Below are 23088 nucleotides of genomic sequence, written 5' to 3' on the forward strand. Positions count from 1 at the left end.
TCTCCCTTGTGATTACATTGAGCCCATCTGGATAATCAAGGATAATCTCCCTATTTTAATGTCAGCTGATTAGCAACCTCAATTTCATCCATAACTCCATTCCCCTTTGCTTCATAACATAACATAATCCAGGAATTAGGACATGAACAACTTGGAAGGGTCATTATTCTGCCCACCACAAAAGGCACGGTCATGATTTGTATGGGCTAACAAATATTTCTATTCTCCTCTCAGGCATGTGGTAGGCCTATACTTCCCTGATGCCTTAGGATATGACTTGCTTTGGCCAATGCAATATGAGTGGAAGTGACATGTGTCACTCCTGAGTAGAAGCATGTGGTTTGCCATGTTCTCTTTGCCCTGCCTTTGTTATAAGAGTAGTATTGAGGGAGATGGCACCTGTGTCAGCTGGATCTGAGAGAGATTAAGATAAGCAGAGCCTTCCTACTCTCTTCCACTGGCCAGACTTAGTCAGTGAGAAATAAATGGTATGGTCGTGTGTTATTCCACTGAGATTCAGGGGTGGTTTGGTCCTAGACAAACTTAGCTTTTCCTGACTGGTAGAAGAGGTTAAGAAATGTATCTGTTTTAGTTAGGGGAGTGTGTGCATAAATGCTGAGACAGGTGAGTGATAGAGACCACGAGAGTGTGAAGAGGAAACAGGGACATTAAGCTGGCACTGGAAATAAGCTATGTTGATCACCACACCTTCTCCTAAGTTAAAAACAAAATGGCTCATCCATGTTAGAGGCATCCCTGGGCCCACCCCTGAGCTCTAGAGAAGCTGTGAGGTTCTCAGAGAAGCCCTGAGTTTTATAATAGGACCCTTCTTCTGCTTAAGCCCTCCAGCTGCTGGCCCAAGGGAACTCTGGATATGTGAGGCCCTCAGGAGTGTTTTCCCTGAAGCATCAGCTCCTCATGGCTTCTTAGGCTGATGAAGTACTGTATTCTAGGGGACTCTGGACTCCCTGACGTTTGTATGTGGATCAGGGACATATTTTCGGGCCACCCCAAGGCTGAGTTGCTGCCTCGCTGTATCTGTAAGCCCTATGTAGGACCCAGTAGTTTGCAAAACACATTCACTTTTGTGTTTTCATTTTATCCTCTCAATAATTCCATGAGATGAGCAGGGATTCTTGTTTTTTTAGGTAAAGATGCTGAGGGTTATAGTGGTAGAAAAAAGAACTGGGAATAGAATCGAGAGTGGGATTCCTCCCACACCAGGGTTGTGAAGAGTACCTCCAGAGGAACAAATGTACCTCAGTGGGCACCACTCTATGGTGATGTTGGTCTATGATGATTTGTTGAGCACCTACTGTGTGCTTTCTGTTGCTGTCCCTAATATGGCTGAAAGTATAGTCCCAAGAAGCCACAGAGGACACTCCCCAAATCAGCCAATTACTTCATAACCATCCATTTCTCTTTAGTTGAATAGTTATATCCTCCTAGTCCCACTTAGAAAACCTAAGAAGTTATTAATTCGGAATAATAGTAATGAGGTTTGTGCAATAACTAAGTACCAGGTACTGGTGCTTTTCTGGCCATTTCAGAGCTAGCAGTAATTCAAAATAATTTTCCCAGAATTGAGCTGACATCACTCACAGAAGCTGTACACAGAGATGTTCTGGCCTAAGAAAGCCCTCTATGAAATGAAGCTATTAAGTGAAAGAGTAGTGTGAAACTCAACTGCATTAAGAATACAGAGACAGCATGGGGTACCTGAGTGGTGCAATAGGTTACGCCTCCAACTCTTGGTTTCTGCTCAGATCCTGATCTCAGGGTTGTGAGATCTAGCCCCGTGTGGGCTCTGCGCTCAGCACAGAGTCTGTTTGACTCTCTCTTCCTCCCTCTCTCTGCCCTTCCTTCCTGCTCTCTCTCTCTCTCTCAAACTAAATAAGTAAATCTTAATTTTTTAAAAAAAGGAATACAGAGAGGGCAAAATATATATATAAAAGTTTACTAGAGAGAAAAGAAAAAACAAATCAGGTGGAAGGTGGAAATACCATACATTAACTTCTAAGAGGACACAACAAAGCCAGAAGATATAAATTATCACTCCAAGATAGGACACTTGATAACTTTTTAATTTGTTTGAAAAAAAAGAGCCTCTTTTTTTTAAAAAAAGGTTTTATTTATTGAGAGAGAGAATGAGACAGAGAGAGCATGAGGGGGTGAGGGTCAGAGGGAGAAGCAGACTCCCTGCCCTCGAGCAGGGAGCCCGATGTGGGACTCGATCCTGGGACTGCAGGATCATGACCTGAGCTGAAGGCAGTCGCTTAACCAACTGAGCCACAGAGGTGCCCCCAAAAAAGGAGCCTCTTAGTAGTTACTTTGGGATCCCACTTCAAACCTGTGTTGATGTTAATTTATGGCTGTGTTGAACTAATCAAATTCAATAAACATGGATGTCTCTAGCATCCAGATGCTCCTCTGGTTGACAGTCACACTGGGCTAGCAGCACACAGCCATGGGAGAATTGCATGGTCATCCTGACGCTGGGCCACATTTAAAATTGGGGGGCCCAAGCAAACCTTTCTGAAAGGCCATCTCACCCATACTGCCTGAAAAATGGATAGACCTGGCCCCATTTGTACACTACCCCCACATTTATTTTTTATTTTTTTAAAGATTTTATTTATTTATTTGACAGAGAGAGACACAGCGAGAGAGGGAACACAAGCAGGGGGAGTGGGAGAGGGAGAAGCAGGCTTCCCGCGGAGCAGGGAGCCCGATGCGGGGCTCGATCCCAGGATCCTGGGATCATGACCTGAGCCGAAGGCCCACGCTTAACGACTGAGCCACCGAGGCGCCCTACCCCCCACATTTACCTGTAGCCTTCTCTGAATTTAAAATGTACCCATATTCAAATTACAGCATATGAAGGATAAACCAATCAAGATGTGGCATTTTAAGCTTCATTTTAAAGAATAAGCTAAACCAAATCCTCCCACCAAAATTCAAAAAGTATTAACATAGCACTTAGTATGTTCCCCAGTCTGTGCCAGCCATTATGGAAGATGGTAAGGAATTGTAAAACCCAGCCTCTGTACTCTAGTAGCTGATAATTTCATTAAGGAGAAGATTCATGAAACCCTATACAAAAGAATAAAGTTCAGACCAAAATGAGGTGGAAATAGTTCATGAAGAAGAAAGTTTGGAAGAGGAGAGATCAGTGTGAGACTGACCAGGTATTTACCAAACATGAACTGTGTGCCAAGCACTGTTCTACACACCAGAGATAGTGTGAAAAATACAAAGTTGTTGCTCTCATGGAGTTTACGTTGTCACACATGAGACACGGAGAGCACACCAGTAAACAAATAAATACAGGCTATCACCTCTGACAGTGGTAAGTGCTCTGAAGAATGAACAGAGTGCTGGGGTGGTGCCTATGTAGAGGGAGGCCAGGAACACTCTCTCAAGGAGGTGACCTTCGAGCAGAATCCCTACTGATGTGAGGAAGGGAGCCGCATAAAGATCTGGGAGAAGAGTGTTCTCTGCAAAGAGAAGAGCAAGTGAGTTGACATGATGTTGCTCTGTTCCAGAACAGCAAAAAGGCTAATGGAACTGGAGCTGAGTAGGCACAGGGGAGATGTCCAACCTGGCCCAGAAGACTTCACTCAAGAGATGAGATTTGAAATGGGATCGGCTTGTCAGCCTGCCCAGATGGGGAGAGTGTTCCAGCTGATCGGTTAAATTTCCACCACCTGGTGCCATAAGGACTTATAATTAGGTTAATTAGAGAAAAGTACAGAGAATTAGAGAGTTATATTTCCTACATGTCTATAGGGCTTACATTTGAGGACTCTAATTAACAGTTTTTATAACACCTCTATTTGCTCACATCATTTGCTCCCTTGTCAACTATTTTGGGTTTTAATTGCTTATGCTTTTTTAAAAACTCATCTCAGAGTGATAATGATAAAGAGAGCAAAATCGGAGTGAATAATTCTGTCTTGAGCACCTAGGTGGCTCTGTGATTTAAACGTCTGCCTTCGGCTCAGGTCATGATCCTGGGGTCCTGGAATGGAGCCCCGCATCGGGTTCCTTGCATAGCGGGGAGCCTGCTTCTCCCTCTCCCTCTGCCTCCCACTCCCCCACTTGTGCTCTCTCTCTCTCTCTGACAAATAAATATAAAATCCTTTAAAAAAGAAAAAGAATTGTTTAAAAAAAAAAAGAACCGTGGGCTTTAAAGTTCATGTCCTGTGAAATGTAACTCTGACCCCTGTAAGTCCGCAATTATCATTGGTTGTCTTATTCAATAAATTGGACCCTTATATTAATACTTGAATTGACATCACTGTTTTCTGAAAGGTGTAAATAACAGGACATTTCTTTTACAGGTCCCTTCTTCTTTTATTCATGAAGGTAAAACTGATTCTGTCTGTGTTGAAGTTTTTTTCAAATAAAGAGTTTGAAACCTTTGTTTTATTTTCTATCTCCCAAATTTTATAATCTGTACTTTGGTGGGAGGGTGGTTCTGCCCTCAAGGGTATTTTTAAATTATTGGGTTTTTTTAATTATCGTAAAATACACATAACATAAAATTTACCATCTCAGCTGTTTTTAAGTGTACAGTTTCAACAGTGTTAAGTATATTCACATGATTATACAATTTCCAAAACTTTATCTTACAAAACCAAAACTCTATCAAACAATTCCCTGTTCCGTGTTCCCATGCTCCAACCTCCTCTCCCCCATCCCTCAAAGTCCCTGGCAATCACAACTCTACTTTCTGCCTCTATGAATTTGACTACTCTTGGTATCTCATATAAGTGGAACCATACAATATTTGTCTTCCTGTGACTAGCTTACTTCACTTAGTATAATGTCCTCAAAGTTCATTCATGTTGTAGCATGATGTCAGAATTTTCTTTCTTTCTTTCTTTCTTTCTTTCTTTCTTTCTTTCTTTCTTTCTTTGTAAGGCCATTGTATGTATATACCAGACTTTTTTTATCCATCCGTCCATGAACATTGAGATTGCTTCCCCTTTTTGGCTATTTTGAACAATGCTGCTATAAAAACATGGGTGTTTGGATACCAGTTTGAGACATTACTTTCAATATGCATTGTGAAGTTATACACAATGGAATATTATGCAGCCATAAGAAAGGAAATCTTGCTGTCTGGGATAACACAGATAGACTTTAACAGCATTATGTTAAGTGAAATAAGGCAGATGCAGAAAAACAACTATTATATGATCTCACTTATATGTGGAATTTAAGAAGGTCAAACTCATAGAATTAGAGAAAAGAATGGTGGTTGCCAAGGGTGGGGGGTGGGGAGAAATGGGGAGATGTTGGTTAAAGGGTACAAACTTTCAGTTATAAGATGAGTAAGTTCTGGGGATCTAATATACAGCATGGTAACTATAGCTATTAATATTGTATTATATTCTTGAAATTTCCTGAGAGTAGACCTTAAATGTTCTCACAACACATGCAAAAAAAAAAAAATGGTATCTTTCCATTTCTTTTGAAACTGAATCAATCAATCAATCAATGTCTCCCTCTCACTCTTGCTGTCTCTGTCTCTATTTCACTGCTTGGAGAGAGTGAGGCATTCTCTGCAGAGATGCGTAGGTGTTGAATATTCTATCTACAGACTTTCCGGTAGCTCCTCTGTTTTCAGCCCCATAGTCTGCTATCTCTGCAGACCTGGCACTTCTTGAGTTCTAAGCCCTCCAAGCTTCTGAGGGGTATCTGCACAGTCTCCTCAACTACAACACCCACCATGCATTCTTTTTTTTTTTTTAAGATTTTATTTATTTATTTTTGACAGAGAGAGCAAGAGAGCACAAGCAGGAGGAACAGTAGAGGGAGAGGGAGAAGCAGGCTCCCGGCTGAGCAGAGAGCCCAATGTGGGACTCGATCCCAGGACCCCAGGATCAGGACCCGAGCTAAAGGCAGACACTTAACCATCTGAGCCATCCAGGCACCCCGACCATGCATTCTTTTAAGTGGGGTTTCCTCCTCCCCGCCTCATTCAATACTTATTCTATTACCCACTTTGGTCTGCAGAAATTTGTTGAAACCTCTGATCAACTGATGCCTTCTATTTATTTTTGTGAGTTCATAACTTTACCCTTTAGAGTAATTTTTAGGGGTTGGAGGGAGAGGAGCTAAACACACATGCTTAATCCACCATATTGAATTACGAGTCTGAAAGTGTAGTTCAGAAATCTTACCATTTCCACTGCTCTCCTTCCTGCAGATGCAGGCTCCCATCTGGGATCATTTCTATTCCGCCCTGGGAACTTCTTAAGTATTTCCTGCAGTGCAGGTCTAGTGCCAACAAATTCTCTCAGCTTTTGTTTTTCTGAAAATGCCTAGATTTGGCCATCATTTTTCTATTTTAAAAACATTTTTACTTTGAATTAATCTTAAGCTTACAGAAAATTGCCAAGAATAGTACAAAGAGCTCCCAAGAATTATTTTTAACTGGTAACATTTAATTGTTAACATTTTGCCACATTTGCCTAATCATTTTATCTGTCTCTCTTTCTCCCTCTCTCTCTCTGTCTCTGTATATGTTCCATATATATTACAATTTTTGATATTATACATAACATAATTTTGTATAATATAATACTAGTATAATATAATTTTTGAACCCATTTGAAAGTAAGTTGTGAAAAAAAAAAGAAAGTAAGTTGTGGATATAATAACTCAGATTTAGGGAATCAACATAGAAACAATACTATCACCTAATCCACAGATCTCACGCACATTTTACTGATTGTCCTGATAATATTCTTTAAAAATCTACAATCCCATCCAGAATCACATATTGCATTTAATTATCATGTCTCTTTCATTTCCTTTAATCAGGAAGATTATTTCTGTTTTTGTCTTTCATGACCTTGATATTTTTTTTATTTTTTTATTGTTTTGTTAATCACCATACATTACATCATTAGTTTTTTTTTTTTAAAGATTTTATTTATTTATTTGAGAGAGAATGAGAGAGAGCGAGTACATGAGAGGGCGGAGGGTCAGAGGGAGAAGCAGACTCCCTGCCGAGCAGGGAGCCCAATGCGGGACTCGATCCAGGGACTCCAGGATCATGACCTGAGCCGAAGGCAGTTGCTTAACCAACTGAGCCACCCAGGCGCCCTACATCATTAGTTTTTAATGTAGTGTTCCATGATTCATTGTTTGTGCATAACACCCAGTGCTCCATGCAGAACGTGCCCTCTTTAATACCCATCACCAGGCTAACCCATTCTCCCACCCCCCTCCCCTCTAGAACCCTCAGTTTGTTTTTCAGAGTCCATCATCTCTCATGGTTCATCTCCCCCTCCGATTTCCCCCCCTTCATTCTTCCCCTCCTGCTATCTTCTTCTTTTTTTTTTTCTTAACATATAATGTATTATTTGTTTCAGAGGTACAGATCTGTGATTCAACAGTCTTGCACAATTCACAGCACTCACCATAGCACATACCCTCCCCAGTGTCTATCACCCAGTCACCCCATCCCTCCCACCCCACCCCCCACTCCAGCAACCCTCAGTTTGTTTCCTGCGATTAAGAATTCCTCATATCAGTGAGGTCATATGATACATGTCTTTCTCTGTTTGACTTATTTCGCTTAGCATAACACCCTCCAGTTCCATCCACGTCGTTGCAAATGGCAAGATCTCATTCCTTTTGATGGCTGCATAATATTCCATTGTATATATATATACCACATCTTCTTTATCCATTCATCTGTTGATGGACATCTTGGCTCTTTCCACTTTGGCTATTGTGGACATTGCTGCTATGAACATCAGGGTGCACGTACCCCTTCGGATCCCTACATTTGTATCTTTGGGGTAAATACCCAGTAGTGCAATTGCTGGATCATATGGTAGCTCTATTTTCAACTTTTTGAGGAACCTCCATACTGTTTTCCAGAGTGGCTGCACCAGCTTGCATTCCCACCAACAGTGTAGGAGGTTTCCCCTTTCTCTGCATCCCCGCCAACATCTGTCGGTTCCTGACTTGTTAATTTTAGCCATTCTGAGTGGTATGAGGTGGTATCTCATTGAGGTTTTGATTTGGATTTCCCTGATGCCAAGAGATGTTGAGCACTTTTTCATGTGTCTGTTGGCCATTTGGATGTCTTCTTTGGAAAAATGTCTGTTCATGTCTTCTGCCCATTTCTTGATTGGATTATTTGTTCTTTGGGTGTTGAGTTTGATAAGTTCTTTATAGATTTTGGATACTAGCCCTTTATCTGATATGTCATTTGCAAATATCTTCTCCCATTCTGTTGGTTGCATGACCTTGATATTTTTGAAGAATCTATGCCACTTATTTTGCACAATATCATTCAGTTTGAGTTTGTCTGGTATGTCTTCATTATTCAAGAGAGGTTTTTTTTGTTTGTTTGTTTGTTTGGTAGGAATAACATAGAAGTAATGCTGTGTCCTTCTTGGTGCATCCTATCAGAGGGTGACAACAATGACAGTTGTCCTCATTACTGATAATGTTAAATTTTACTACTTGGTTAAGATGGTGTATGTCTCTAAATAGCCAAAACAATACTGAAAAAGAAAAAGAGGACTCACTCTTCTCAGTTACAAAGCTACAATATCAAAATAGTGTGGTACTGGCATAAAGATAGACATGTAGGCCAATGCAATAGAATAAAGAGCCTTAAAATAAACCCTTACATATACAGTCAAATGATTTTCCACAAAGGTGCCAAGAACATTCAATGCGGAAAGGACAGTCTTTTCAACAAATGCTCTTGGGAAATTGGATATTTACATGAAAAGAAAAAAGCTGGACCCTTCAATTATATTATATTCAGAAATTATCAAAATGGATCAAAGACCCAAAGGTAAGAGCTAAAACTATAAATCTCTCAGAAGAGAACATAAAGGTATCTTCATAATATTGGATCTTGGCTATGACACCAAAAGTACAAGCAACAACAACAAAAATTAGATAAATTAGTACATCAAAATTTAAAAATTTTGCATCAAAGGGCATAATCAACAGAGTAAAGAGGCAGCCTACAGAATAAAGGAAAATATTTCCAAATCCTCTATTTCATAAGGGGTTAATATCCAGAATGCATAGAAAACTCCTACAGCTCAACAACAGCAACAATTAAAAAAAAAAAAAAGTTCAAAAATGGGCAAAGGACATGAATAGATACCTCTCTAAGATATCCAAATGACCAAGAAGCACATGAAAAGATGTTCAATATCACTAATCATTGGGGAATGCAAATCAAAACCACAATGAAATGACATTTTACACCCATTAGGATGGCTATTATCAAAAATAAAAAACAAAAAAACAAAAACAAAAACCAGAAAATAACAAGTGTTGGAGAGGATGTGAAAAAACTGGAATCCTCGTGCCCTACTGGTGGGAATATAAAATGGTGCAGCAGTTATGGAGTATGATAGTTCCTCAAAAAATTAAACATGGAATCAGCATATGATACAGTGATTCTACTTCTGGGTACATACCCAAAAGATTTGAAAGCAGGGTCTTGAAGAGATATTTGTACACTCATGTCCATAACAGTATTATTTACAATAGCTAAAACATGGAAGCAACCTAAGTGTCCATCGATGGATGAATGGATAAACAAAATGTGGCATATACATATAATTGAATATTATTCCACCTTAAAAATAAAGGAAATTCTGAGACATACTACTGCAAGGATGAACCTTGAAGATATTATGATAAGTGAAATAATCCAGTCACAAAAAGACAAATAAGGTATGATTTCATTCATATGAAGTACCTAGAATCATCAAATTCATAAAGATAGAAAGTAGAATGGTGGTTGCCAGAGGCTGTGGGAAGTGGGGAATGGGGTTTTATTCTTTGATGGGTGCATAGTTTTACTTTGGGAAGATGAAAAATCTCTAGAGATAGATAGTAGTGATAGTTGCACAACAGTGTGAATGTACTTAACGCCACTGAACTGTACACTTAAAATGTAAATTTTATATTATGTAGATTTTACAATTAAAAAGATGGCACATGCCATGTTTCTCCACTGTAAAGTAAATAAGTAATGTATAACTTGTAGTTACCATATTTGTTACTTCCTTTATTAACATTGAAAATATGATTCTCATTAGCCCCATTATATTATTCATCAATCCTCTTGTTTGTAATCAGTCTCTCAACCATATTGGCCATCTCCTAACTCTGCCTCCACCAACCATACTAGCCAAATCCTTGACCCTGCCTCCACCGATGTGCTAGCTGAATTGCCTCATAAAGGTGAAATGAAGGCCTTAAATTTTGGAGGATATTTTCACTGGTTATAGAATTTCAGGGTGACAGATTCTTTTTTTCTTTCATCTCTTTAAAAGATGTCATTCCATCTGGCTTCCATTGTTTCTTTTTTTTTTTTTTTAAGATTTTACTTATTTGATAGAGAGAGACAGTGAGAGAGGGAACACAAGCAGGGGGTGGTGGAAGAGGGAGAAGCAGGCTTCCCGTGGAGCAGGGAGCCCGATGCGGGGCTCGATCCCAGGACCCTGAGATCATGACCTGAGCCAAAGGCAGTTGCTTAACCAACTGAGCCAACCAGGTGCCCCTGGCTTCCATTGTTTCTGATAAAAAGTCAGCCATCGTTCTTACTGTCATACTTCTGAATGGATTGTGCTTTTTCTCTGGGTGCTATTAAGGTTTTCTCGTTATCTTTGGTTTTCAGCAGTTTGGTTATGGTGTAAATATAATGCCTGCATAAGCCTTTCAATCTCTCTTCCCCTTTAACAGTGGCCCTGGAGGTTACGCTTTTAAGATGACCACATTACAAGATGGAAGGAGCCTAGAAATCAGAGTCAATGCTTGAAGGAGAGCCATGAAGAAAGCTGACTGCCCCACTGAGACTGAGATTGGTAAACAAGCAAACAACAACAACAAATTTTGTGATTTTAGGCCACTGCAATTTTAGGGTTTATTACAATAGTCTAGCCTGGCCTATCTTGACTAATGTATTAATCAAAGCATGTAATAAGACTATTTTAACAAGTAAAAAGGAAGCTAGGTAGCATGCATATTGTTATCATCCATGAACAATACCTTGAGTATATGCTATGTATTAGTATTTAGGTGAAAACTCACACACATGTGCACCTCTACACACATATTTAAGTTGCCATGCCATTAAAGTAGATCTCACAGATCATTAGAAAAATAACTTCCATATTTAAAAAAGATTGACTTTCTTACTTCATACCTTGAGAGTTCAAGTGGCTAATCAAATACATGACCAATAATACAAGTTATACTCACAAGTACTGTATTATCCATGTACTTTGTAACAAAGGGGGAAAAAAAACTATGCCTTCAAAGTTAGTGTCTTTAGGCCAGATATTGGAGTCTAAACCAAAGTCAAACATCACATTTTAGAAAAATCAAATACTTCGAAAGAGATTATTCCACCTGCCACAGAGTTATGAAATTTGTACTTACTACTTGATTGTCTATTCCATTTCTAGGAAATAAGCACTGTTATCATTAAGGCCAGTGAGAAGACCCGTTTGCTTAATATCAGGCTTGGACTTGAATTCTCCCTTGACACTGAGGCTGGATGTTAGAACGATGCAAATTTGAGTTGGTCTTAGATGGGCTGAAAAGGGAGTTAATGCTGAAAGACCTCATGATTTCATGATATAAGCTGTTAGCAGTGTAACTGTGCATAACTTAGCTTCTTTGTGCCCCAGGTTTCTCACTTGTAAAATAATCTTTGCTGATGGTTCTGGTTCTTGTGAGAAATGTAGAACAAGCTGGTACATAAAAACCACTTAATGTTGCAATCATCATCAGAGTCAATATCATCATCACTCTAGTAAGGGAATTCAGATGTTATTAGTACTGACCACAACTTTGTCATCCACTTTGTATAAGAATGTGAAAAAAAAATGTAGGCAACATCATTTTGGATCTTTCTTTCCTCCTTGAGTGAAACACGAGTATCACTATAAATGGCATACATGTTAAACACCTGAGAATTGTGATAGGTGTCTTAAAAGTAGAAAACAAGAAATACATTTCTGAACTGGGTTTCTCCAGATTTCAAAAGAAACTTTCCATTAAATGTTAGAAAAATCAGAGCATGCCATCTTGGAAAGATACTTTTAAATTGTGAGGAAATCAGCCTTAAGCAAGCCATATATACAGGGTTTTTTCCTCATACTTTTAAAAACTGTTTTGGAATCAACTTGTCATTCCTTTGTGTCAGCACACCACATACATTAGACAAAACACAGGGGTTATATTAACACAAATACAGGCAATCAGACCTCAAGGTAAATGCATTATAAATTATCTTTTCATTAGTTAATCTTGGATACCCAAATTCTTGGAAGTATGGTAGAATCACAATCATCAGAAGGTCTCAAGGGACACATAAAGCTTTCAAACATGTGAGTATTTGAATAAGGTAACCTGGCAAATAGAGTTTTGAACTTGGCAGTGTAGCTTGCTCCATCTACAGCACAGATTCACAAAGTATCCTTTCCATCTCCCTTGGTTTACAGGCGGCCAACTTACATGGCCAAGTCAGCTCACTAAATAAGGATGTTATGCTCCAGGCTCACTGAATTTGGTGTTTCCAGAGTAGATTTTTTTTCCTCTTCATCAATTAGCTAGGGTTGGAGAAGTCCAAGAGTCAAAAATTTAACTATAATCTCAGGAGCTACAAAGTACAATGCTTATAAAACCACCCAACTATTTCTTCAAAGGCTTAAAACCTACCAAAAGGCTCACCTCATATGCTGCTCAAAAAACCCTGAATTGACATGTTCCAGCACCACCACAGGACAGCATGCAGATAAGGTAACCTTAGAACCAACCAAAAATAGATGGTACCTTCTGGATCTGCTAAAAAAATTTTTTTAAGATTTATTTATTTTAGAGAGAAAGTGAGAGCAGGGGGAGAGGCAGAGAGAGAGAGGGAGAGATAGAATCCTCAAGCAGAATCCCTGCTGAGGGCGCCTGGGTGGCTCAGATGGTTAAGCGTCTGCCTTCGGCTCAGGTCATGATCCCAGGGTCCTAGGATCGAGTCCCACATCGGGCTCCCGGCTCAGCGGGGAGCCTGCTTCTCCCTCTGACCCTCTCCCCTCTCATGCTGTTTCTCTCTCGCTCGCTCTCTAAAAAATAAATAAAATCTTAAAAAAAAAAAAAAGAATCCCTGCTGAGTGTGGAGCCGGCTGAGGGGCTTGATTCAGGACCCTGAGATCATAACCTGAGCAAAAATGAAGTTGGAGGCCTAACCAACTAATCCACCCTGGTGTCCCGCTGCTAAAATCTTGGTAAGCAAATTAATACACTAATTTTTGGTTTATTCAACTAAAATATGATGGATGTACCATAGCACTAACCAAAACCTTCAAAAATTTGGTCACAGACAAAGTGTCTTCAAGCATACAGCTGCATATTTGAGCTTGATTGTTGTATAGGATTTGCAGGCAGGCCAAAGACCTGTGAAACAGGAATTTGTGCCTTAAATTAGTATTGCTTAATACATTCATAAGGGATTTACAAAGCCATGGAATTGTCCATTTTATAAAGCTGGAATGCTGTTGGCTTAAGCATTATTTGGGACTTCAAAAAATCATAAAAAGACCTGTTTTTAGTTTATTGTTTTTTCTTGAAAAAATCTAATTAGGAAAAAGTAGATCTCATATTCCTAATGCATTGAAAGGTTTGAACTTCATGATTAATAGTATTGGCAGCAAATAGAGTAAACAGTCCTCCTTAAATGTATTTTGATTAAATACATTTAGAGTTCCACTTAAGATGCGTTTTGCCATGTTCAATATGGTGCTAGACATGGGTGGGAAAACAGCAGATATTTTTCCAAGCAGGAGGCATGAGATTGCTAAAATCCTCAGCCTCCACCACAACATTAATTAGTGTGTTTCACCAACCAAGGCTGTAAGATTTGTAAATGAAATTCTAGAAGGGGCATCAAGCTAGAACAGGATATGGAAGCCAAATGGAAAACATGAACCAATAAAAGAAAAAAGCTAAACTAGCTAGAAGTCTTAGTTTATTCTTTGAAGTCAGTTCAAGTCTTGCATGCTTTAATTCTGATGTAATCTTAAAATGGTGGGTACAAACAAGAACTCAGAAACAGCTTTTGTAACTTTTGGACCAAATGCACATGAATCAGTTTGTTGATGGCTATAATGATTACACAGTGGTCTTTGTTGAATTACATCTGAATTAAAACCGTCATTCTCCTTAGGCTGAAATATAATGAATACTTATGAACAAGAATAGCCATCCTTCAAACATATTCACCACCCCCCCCACATGCACACATATAAAAACTTTTACACAGTATGTTACATTTTGTTGATATATCACATTATTAGTCTTAACAGCATAAGCTTTTGCACGCCAGCACATTCTTCCTGTATGACAATGTGTTTTTTCCTTCTTTGTCCTGTCATTTGTCTTATTTCACATTCTAGTTAATGAGATGATTGCTTTTCTGTGTGTAAGAATATTTTTCTGAGAAGATATAATTCTCTTGATTTGAAAAAAAGTATATTTCTGGCAGGATAAGAATTTCAAACACATATGGCATAGAGGACCATGCCCATAATAATCTTAATGGACAAAAAAAATCTTCAATTAGAATCACAGCCCATTAAGTGTATTCTTCTTGTCTGCTGAAAAGCCTTAAAAATGAATAGTGCACAAAATGCAAAAATGCACACTGATCTTTTTGTAACATCCATTTAAAATTCTTAGATGGAATAAGTGTTACCACTATATTATAAAGAGGGAGTTTTTCATAATAATTATGTTTTATTCTTTGAAAGAAATTTAAGCTATTTTCATTTGATGATAAATGGAAAAGTTTAGTTCATATATGTCAATTTGACTTAAAAAGAAGAGTACATAAAAGATAAACAGATTTGATTAAAAATACATGTGATCACAGTACTCATGATGGGAATTGAATAGGTGGGTTTATATTTATTTGTAGAATGTATATGTGAATAATTAACAAATAAGGGCACCTAACCGAGAACCACAATTATACAGGAATAGGGTGAGCCACGTAGGCAAGTGCAAAGTAATGTGATGGCAGTGCTATTGTATTTAGACAGTAGAAAATAGCCCACAAGAGTAAGGAGAAAGCCATAACCATGATTTTCTGGTAGGCAATCACAAAATGTCAGCCTCACTAAGTTATTAAGTGCCTAATAAGTGCTGAGAATATGCATATGGCCTATAAATAAAAAGTGTAACACAGTTGATAAGTACTATAGAAAGATATGTACAAGGTACACAAGACAAAAAAGAAAAAGGTCAACTCAGTTGAGTTGTGTGTGGAGGGTACACAGGGTCAGATATAGCTTTAAGGAGGACAGAATGAATTGGGCCTTTGAAAAATGAGTATACCTACGACCCAACAATTGCACTACTAGATATTTATCCAAAGGATACAAAAATAGTGATTCAAAGGGGCACATGCACCCCAATGTTTATAGCAACAATGTCCACAATAGCCAAAATATAGAAAGAGCCCAGATGTCCATCAACAGATGAGTGGATAAAGATGTGGTGCGTGTGTATCTATAATGGAATATTACTCAGCCATGAAAAAGAACGAAATCTTGCCATTTGCAATGACATGGATGGAACTAGAGGGTTTTATGCTAAGCAAAATAAGACAGCCAGAGGAAGACAAATACCATATGATTTCACTCATATGTGGAATTTAAGAAACAAAACAGATGAACATAGGGGAAGGAAAGGAAAAACGAAGTAAGATAAAAACATAGAGGGAGGCAAACCATAAAAGACTCTTAACTATAGGGAACAAACTGAGGGTTTCTGGAGGGGAGGTGGGTGGGGAGATGGGGTAAGTGGGTGATGGACATTAAGGAGGGCACTTGATGTAATGAGCACTGGGTGTTATATGCAACTGATGAATCACTAAATTCTACCCCTGAAACTAATAATACACTATATGTTAACTAAATTGAATTTAAATAAAAATTTTTTTTAAATGAGTAGGGTTCTGCAGGTGGAAGAGGGGAAGGTATTCTCAGGCAGACAGAACAGGTATGAAACTGCCATGACCTAATTGTGAGTTGTAAGTGATGTGTTCAGTGGTTTTCAAAGTGTGGTCTGTAGACTCCTCTTTCAGGAGGTCCATGAAGTCAAACACATTTTCATAAGAATACTAAGATGTTATGTGCCTTTTTCACTGTGTTGATATTTACACTGAAGATGCTAATGCAACAGTAAGTGAAACTGCTGACCTCTTTCTATCAAGGAGGTAGCACCAAAATGATGACATTTTTCACTTAAAAAACAAAAGTTTCCCTTAAAAATGTCCAGAAGTGGGCACCTGGGTGGCTCAGTCAGTTAAGCAGCCAACTCTTGATTTCGGCTCAGGTCATGATCTCAGGGTGGTGAGATCGAGCCTTCATCAGGCTCTGTGCTCAGCAGGGAGTCTGCCTGAGATTCTCTCCCTCTCCCCTGCCTCTCCCCCTGCCTGTCCCCCTGCATGTGTGCTCTCTCTTTCTCTAAAATAAATAAATAAATCTTGGGGGAAAAAAAAAGAATGTCCAGGAGTATTAACTTCACTAAATGTTGACCCTCCAGTACACACCTTTTTGATATTCTAATTGGTGAAATAGGGAAGTAAACAAACAGAAAGCATGCCTGCTGCATACCACAGTATAAAGTTTATTTCCAGAAAAAGCACTTGTGCAGTTTGAGTTGCCAGCTGACCTAGCCACTTTTCATGGAACACCATTTTAATTTGAAAGGACTAACATAGAAAATTATATAGTTATTTGGCAGGTATTTTCTAAAAAATGTACAAAGTGAGGGGCGCCTGGGTGGCTCAGTCGTTAAGCGTCTGCCTTCGGCTCAGGTCATGGTCCCAGGATCCTGGGATCGAGCCCCGCATCAGGCTCCCTGCCCTGTGGGAAGCCTGCTTCTCCCTCTCCCACTACCCAGTCTCTGTCAAATAAATAAATAAAATCTTTAAAAAAAAAAATGTACAAAGTGAGACTGTTACTTCAAGGAAAACAACAGGCAATATTTTTTTCTGATAATAAAATACAAGCTTATAAATGAAAATCAGAATTCTCAAAAACTTATGTCTACCATTGTGAGTTTAATAAAATGTCAACTTTTGGATCATCTGCATAACTTAGTGAACTATTTATTTTTTTTCAAAAGACCAGTGCATGAGGTTACAAAATTTTACATGGATAAAAGATCCATTCGAAGAGCAACATAGACCAATGGATTTTCATGTAGCCAAATACAACAAAATATTGATATGGTTTCAGATTCTATATGGCAACTAACCTTTTGGAATCTACCAGTTTTTCAAGTGTTGGTGTAGTATAAAGAATACCCATACTGGGGCGCCTGCGTGGCTCAGTCGTTAAGTGTCTGCCTTTGGCTCAGGTCATGATCCCAGGGTCCTGGGGTCGAGTCCACATCGGGCTCCCTGCTCGTCGGGAAGCCTGCTTCTCCCTCTCCCACTCCCCCTGCTTGTGTTCCCTCTCTCGCCGTGTCTCTCTCTGTCAAATAAATAAATAAAATCTTTAAAAAGGAAAAAAAAAGAATACCCATATTTATCTGAGAAGGCTATTAAAATACCCTCCCTTTTCCAACTCCATATTTGTGTCAGGCCAGGTTTTCTTTATATAGTTTGACCAAAACAACATAATACAACAGATTGAAAAGAGAAGCAGCTATAAGAATTCAACCATCTTTTATTAAGCCAGACATTGAAGAGACTTGCAAAAATATAAAACAATGCTACTCTTTCCCCTAAATTGTATTGTTTCAAAGGTACAGTTTTTTATTTTGTTTTTTATTTTTTATTTTTTAAAGATTTTATTTATTTATTCATGAGAGATAGAGAGAGAGAGAGGCAGAGGCAGAGGGAGAAGCAGGCTCCCCGTGGAGCAGGGAGCCCGATGCGGGACTCGATCCCAGGACCCTGGGATCATGACCTGAGCTGAAGGCAGACGCTCAACTGACTGAGCCACCCAGGCGTCCCCAAAGGTACAGTTTTTAAAAAATAAAAATGTGTAATTGATGCTAACATGATTTAATGAATCTAAATAAAATATTTAATAAATCTTTTTGAAAGTTCTGTTTTAATTTATAATTTAGTAAATATCAATAGACATAAATACATAAGCAAAAGATCTTTGGGGTCCTTAATATTTCCAGGAGTATAAAAGTGACTTGAGACCGAAAATGTGGAGATTCTCTGATTTTATTGCATGCAAGGAGAGAAAATAGACATGATAAGGTGTGTAAGATAATAGAGGAGCACGTACTTGATGCTAAGGCCTATGGTCTTTTTCCTATAGGAAAGGGAATCTTCTTAATAGCCCTTTGATGATACCAGCAAACACTTTAAATACAAATGAAAAATAAAGATACACATACATATACTTCTTTGCTGTGCAATTGAGTAATGCAGTAATTTTTTATACATTGCTTTATGGAGGTGTAATTTACATACCATAATATTCATTCATTTTAAGATTCAATGATTTCCTAATAATTCTATTGAGTATTGCAACCATCACCACAGTCCAGTTTTAGAACATTTCCATCTCCCCAGAGAGATCCCTTATGCCCATTTATGTACGGTTAATCCCTGTTTCCATCCTTAGCCCCAAGCAACCACTAATCTAATTTCTGTCTCTACAGATTTGCCTTTTCTGGAAATTTTACATGAATGGAATCATATAATAAATGCTATTGGTCTGTCTTCTTTCACTTAGCATAATGTTTTTGATGTTCATGTATGTAGCATGAATCAGTAGTTTGTTCTTTTTTGTTGCTGGATAGTATTCCATTGTATACATGGGCAACATTTCATTTATCTGTTCACCTGATATGTGATTGATTGATTTTTGTGTAATTATTCACATTTTGGCTATTATGAATAATGCTATGAACATGAGAATGCAAATTTTTGTGTGGAAATGTTTTTGTTTCTCTTGGGTAGATTGCTAGGAGTCGAATTGCTAAGGAGTATAGTAAATACATATTCAACTTTTTAAGGAACTGCCAAATTTCTTCAAAGTGCCAGTTACATTCCTACCAGCAATGTATGAGTTTCTCCATATCCTTGCCCTCACTGGTTAATGTCTTTTTGATTATAGCTACCCTGGTGACTGTGAATTGGTATCTCATTGTGGTTTTCATTTGCATTTCTCTGATGACTAATGATGTTGAATACCTTTCCATGTGGTTATTGGTGATTCACATATTTTCCTTGGTGAAATGTTTATTCCAATATTTTGCTGATTTTAAAACTGGGTTGTCTTCTCATTATTGAATTGTAAGAATTCTTTATATATTCTAGACATAAGTCCTTTGGCTGATACATGATCTGCAAATATTTTCTTCCAGCCCTTGGTTTGTCTTTTCATTTTTCTAATGGGATCTTTTTGAAGTACAAAAGTTTTCAATTTTATGAAGTGCTATTTATTTTTTCATTTATGGATCCAGTATGTAGTTGATTTAATATTGAGGAATTATTTACCTAACCCAAGGTCATGAAGATTTTTCTCCTGTTTTCCTTCAAAAGTTTCAGTTTTATTGCTTACATTTAGGTCTGTGATCTCCTTTGGGAAAAATTTTGCATATGGCATGAGATAATTTCTCACTTGAAACCTTCATCGAAAATTGATGATAAATATAAAGATTTATTTCTAGACTCTCAATTCTGATGCCAACACCACACTGACTTGATTACTGTAGTTGTAGAGTATACATTTTGAAACTGGAAATTTTAAGTCCTCTAACTTTGCTCTTATCAAATTTATTTTGACATGGATACTTTGAATTTCCATATAAATTTTAGTATCAGTTTGTCAATTTCTATAAAAAATCTGAAGAATTTTGATGGGGATTATGTTGAATGTTGATACATTCCAGGACAATTGGCATCTTGACAATATTGAGTCTTCCATTCCATGAACATGCAATGCATCTTCATTTAGTTAAAGTTTGATTTAAATTCTAGTTAGTTAACATATAGTGTAATATTGGTTTCAGGCATAGAATTTAGTGACTTACCACTTACATATAACACCCAGTGCTCATTACAATAAGTGCCCTCCTTAATACCCATCACCCGTTTAGTTCATCCCTCATCCACCTCCCCTCTAGCAACCTTAAGTCTGTTCTCTATACTTAATAGTCTCTTATGGATTGCCTCCCTCTTTTTTTCTTCCTTCCCCTATGTTCATCTGTTTTGTTTCTTAAATTCCACTGAGTGAAATAATATCATATTTGTCATTCTCTGGCTGACTTACTTTGCTTGGCATAATAAGCTCTATTCACATCATTGCAAATGGCAAAGTTTCATTCTTTTGATGGCTGAGTAATATTCCATTGTATGTGTGTGTATATATATATTTATATAGCACATCTTCTTTACCCATTCATCAGTCAATGAACATATGGGCTCTTTCCATAATTTGGCTATTGTTGATATGATGCTATAAACATCGGGGTACATGTGTCCCTTCAAATCAGTATTTTTGCATCTTTTGGGTAAATACCTAGTAGTGCAATTCCTGGGTCACAGGGTAGTTCTATTTTTAACTTTTTGAGTAAACTCCATACTGTTTTCTAAAGAGGCTGCACCAGTTTGCATTCCTACCAACAGGGTAAAAGAGTTCCCATTTCTCTCCATATCCTTGCCAACATCTGTTGTTTTCCTGTGTTGTTAATTTTAACCATTCTGACAGAGGTGAGGTGGAATCTCATTGTAGTTTCATTTGTATTTCCCTGATGATGAGTGATGGTGAGCATGTGTTCATGTATCTGTTAGCCATTTGTATGTCTTCTTTGGAAAAATGTCTATTCATGTCTTCTACCCATTTCTTTTTCTTTCTTTCTTTCCTTCTTTCCTTCCTTCTTTCTTTCTTTCTTTCTTTCTTTCTTTCTTTCTTTCTTTCTTTCTTTCTTTCTTTCTTTCTATCGATCTATCGATCTATCATCTATCTATCTATCTATCATCTATCAATTTGACAGGGAGAGACACAGTGAGAGAGGGAACACAAGCAGGGGGAGTGGGAGAGGGAGAAGCAGGCTTCCCGCCGAGCAGGGAGCCAGATGAGGGACTCGACCCCAGGACCCTGGGATCATGACCTGAGCCAAAGGCAGACACTAACTACTGAGCCACCCAGGCGCCCCGTCTTCTGCTCATTTCTTAACTGGATTGTTTTTTGGGTGTTCAATTTGATAAGTTCTTTATAGATTTGGGATACTGACCCTTTTTCAGATCATTTGCAAGTATCTTCTCCCATTCCGTACGTTGCCTTACAGTTTTGTTGATTGTTTCCTTCACTGTGCAGAAGGCTTTTATCTTGATGAAGTCCCTATAGTTCATTTTTGCTTTTGTTTCCTTTGCCTCCGGAGATGTCTAGTAAGAAGTTGTTATGGCTGATGTCAAAGAGGTTGCCGTCTGTGTTCTCCTCTAGTATTTTGATTGTTTCCTGTTTCACATTTAGGTCTTTAATCCATTTTGAATTTATTTTTGTGTATGGAGTAAGAAAGTGGTATGGCTTCATTCGTTTGCATGTTGCTGCCATTTTCCCAAAACCATTTGTTGAAGAGACTGTCTTTTTTCCATTGGATATTCTTTCCTGCTTTGTCAAAGATTAGTTGACCATAGAGTTGTGGGTCCATTTCTGAGTTTTCTCAGAACAGTTGGTTCTGTTTATTTGTGTGTCTGTTTTTGTGCTGGTACCATATTGTCTTGATGACTACAGCTTTGTAATATCTTGAAGTCTGAAATTGTGATGCCTCCAGCTTTGCTTTTCTTTCTCAAGGTTGCTTTCGCTATTGGGGTCTTTTGTGGTTCCATACATATTTTAGGATTGTTCTAGCTCTGTGAAAAATGCTGGGAGTATTTTTTTTTTTTAAAGATTTTATTTATTTATTTGACAGAGAAAGACACAGCGAGAGAGGGAACACAAATGAGAGAGGGAACAGAAACGAGAGAGGGAACACAAACGGGGAGTGGGAGAGGGAGAAGCAGACTCCCCGCCGAACAGGGAGCCCGATGCGGGACTCGATCCCGGGACTCCAGGATCATGACCTGAGCCGAAGGCAGTCGCTTAACCAACTGAGCCACCCAGGCGCCCGGGAGTATTTTGATAGGGATTGCATTAAGTGTGTAGATTGCTTTGAGTAGTTTAGACATTTTAACAATATTTGTTCCTCCAGTCCATGAGCATGGAATGTTTCTCCATTTCTTTGTGCCGTCTTTAATTTCTTTCATAAGTGTTCTATAGTTTTCAGAATACAGATCATTTACCTCTTTGTTTAGGTTTATTCCTAAGTATATTATAGTTTTTGGTGCAACTGTAAATTGGATAAATTCCTTGATTTGTCTTCCTGCCACTTCATTATTGGTGTATAGAGATGCGACAGATTTCTGTACATTGATTTTGTGTCCTGTAAATTTGCTGAATTTGTGTCTCAGTTCTAGCAATATTTGGGTGAAGTCTTTTGGGTTTTCTACATAGAGTATGATGTCATCTGCATGTAGTGAAAGTTTGACTTCTTTCTTGCTGATTTGGATGCTTTTTATTTCTTTTTGTTGTCTGATTGCTGAGGCTAGGACTTCCAGTAGTATGTTAAATAACAATGGTGAGATTGGACATCCCTATCTTTTTCCTGACCATAGAGGAAAAACTCTGTTTTTCCCCACTGAGGATGATATTAGCTGTGGGTCTTTTATATATGGCCTTTATGATTTTGAGGTATGTTCCCTCAAGCCCTACTTTGTTGAGAGTTTTTATCAAGAATGGATGCTGTACTTTGTCAAATGCTTTTTCTGCATCTATTGAGAGGATCATATGGTTCTTTTCTTTTATTAATGTGGTATATCACGTTGGTTGATTTGTGAATATTAAACCATGCTTGCAGTCCAGGAATAAATTCCACTTGATCATGGTGAATCATTCTTTTAATATACTGTTGGATTTGATTTGCTAGTATCTTGTTGAAAATTTTTGCATCCATGTTCATCAGGGATATTGGCCTCTATTTCTCCTTTTTAGTGGAGTCTTTAGTTTTGGAATC

Source organism: Neomonachus schauinslandi, chromosome 4 (genome assembly GCF_002201575.2).
Source record: "Neomonachus schauinslandi chromosome 4, ASM220157v2, whole genome shotgun sequence".
In the NCBI taxonomy this organism is placed as follows: Eukaryota; Metazoa; Chordata; class Mammalia; order Carnivora; family Phocidae; genus Neomonachus; species Neomonachus schauinslandi.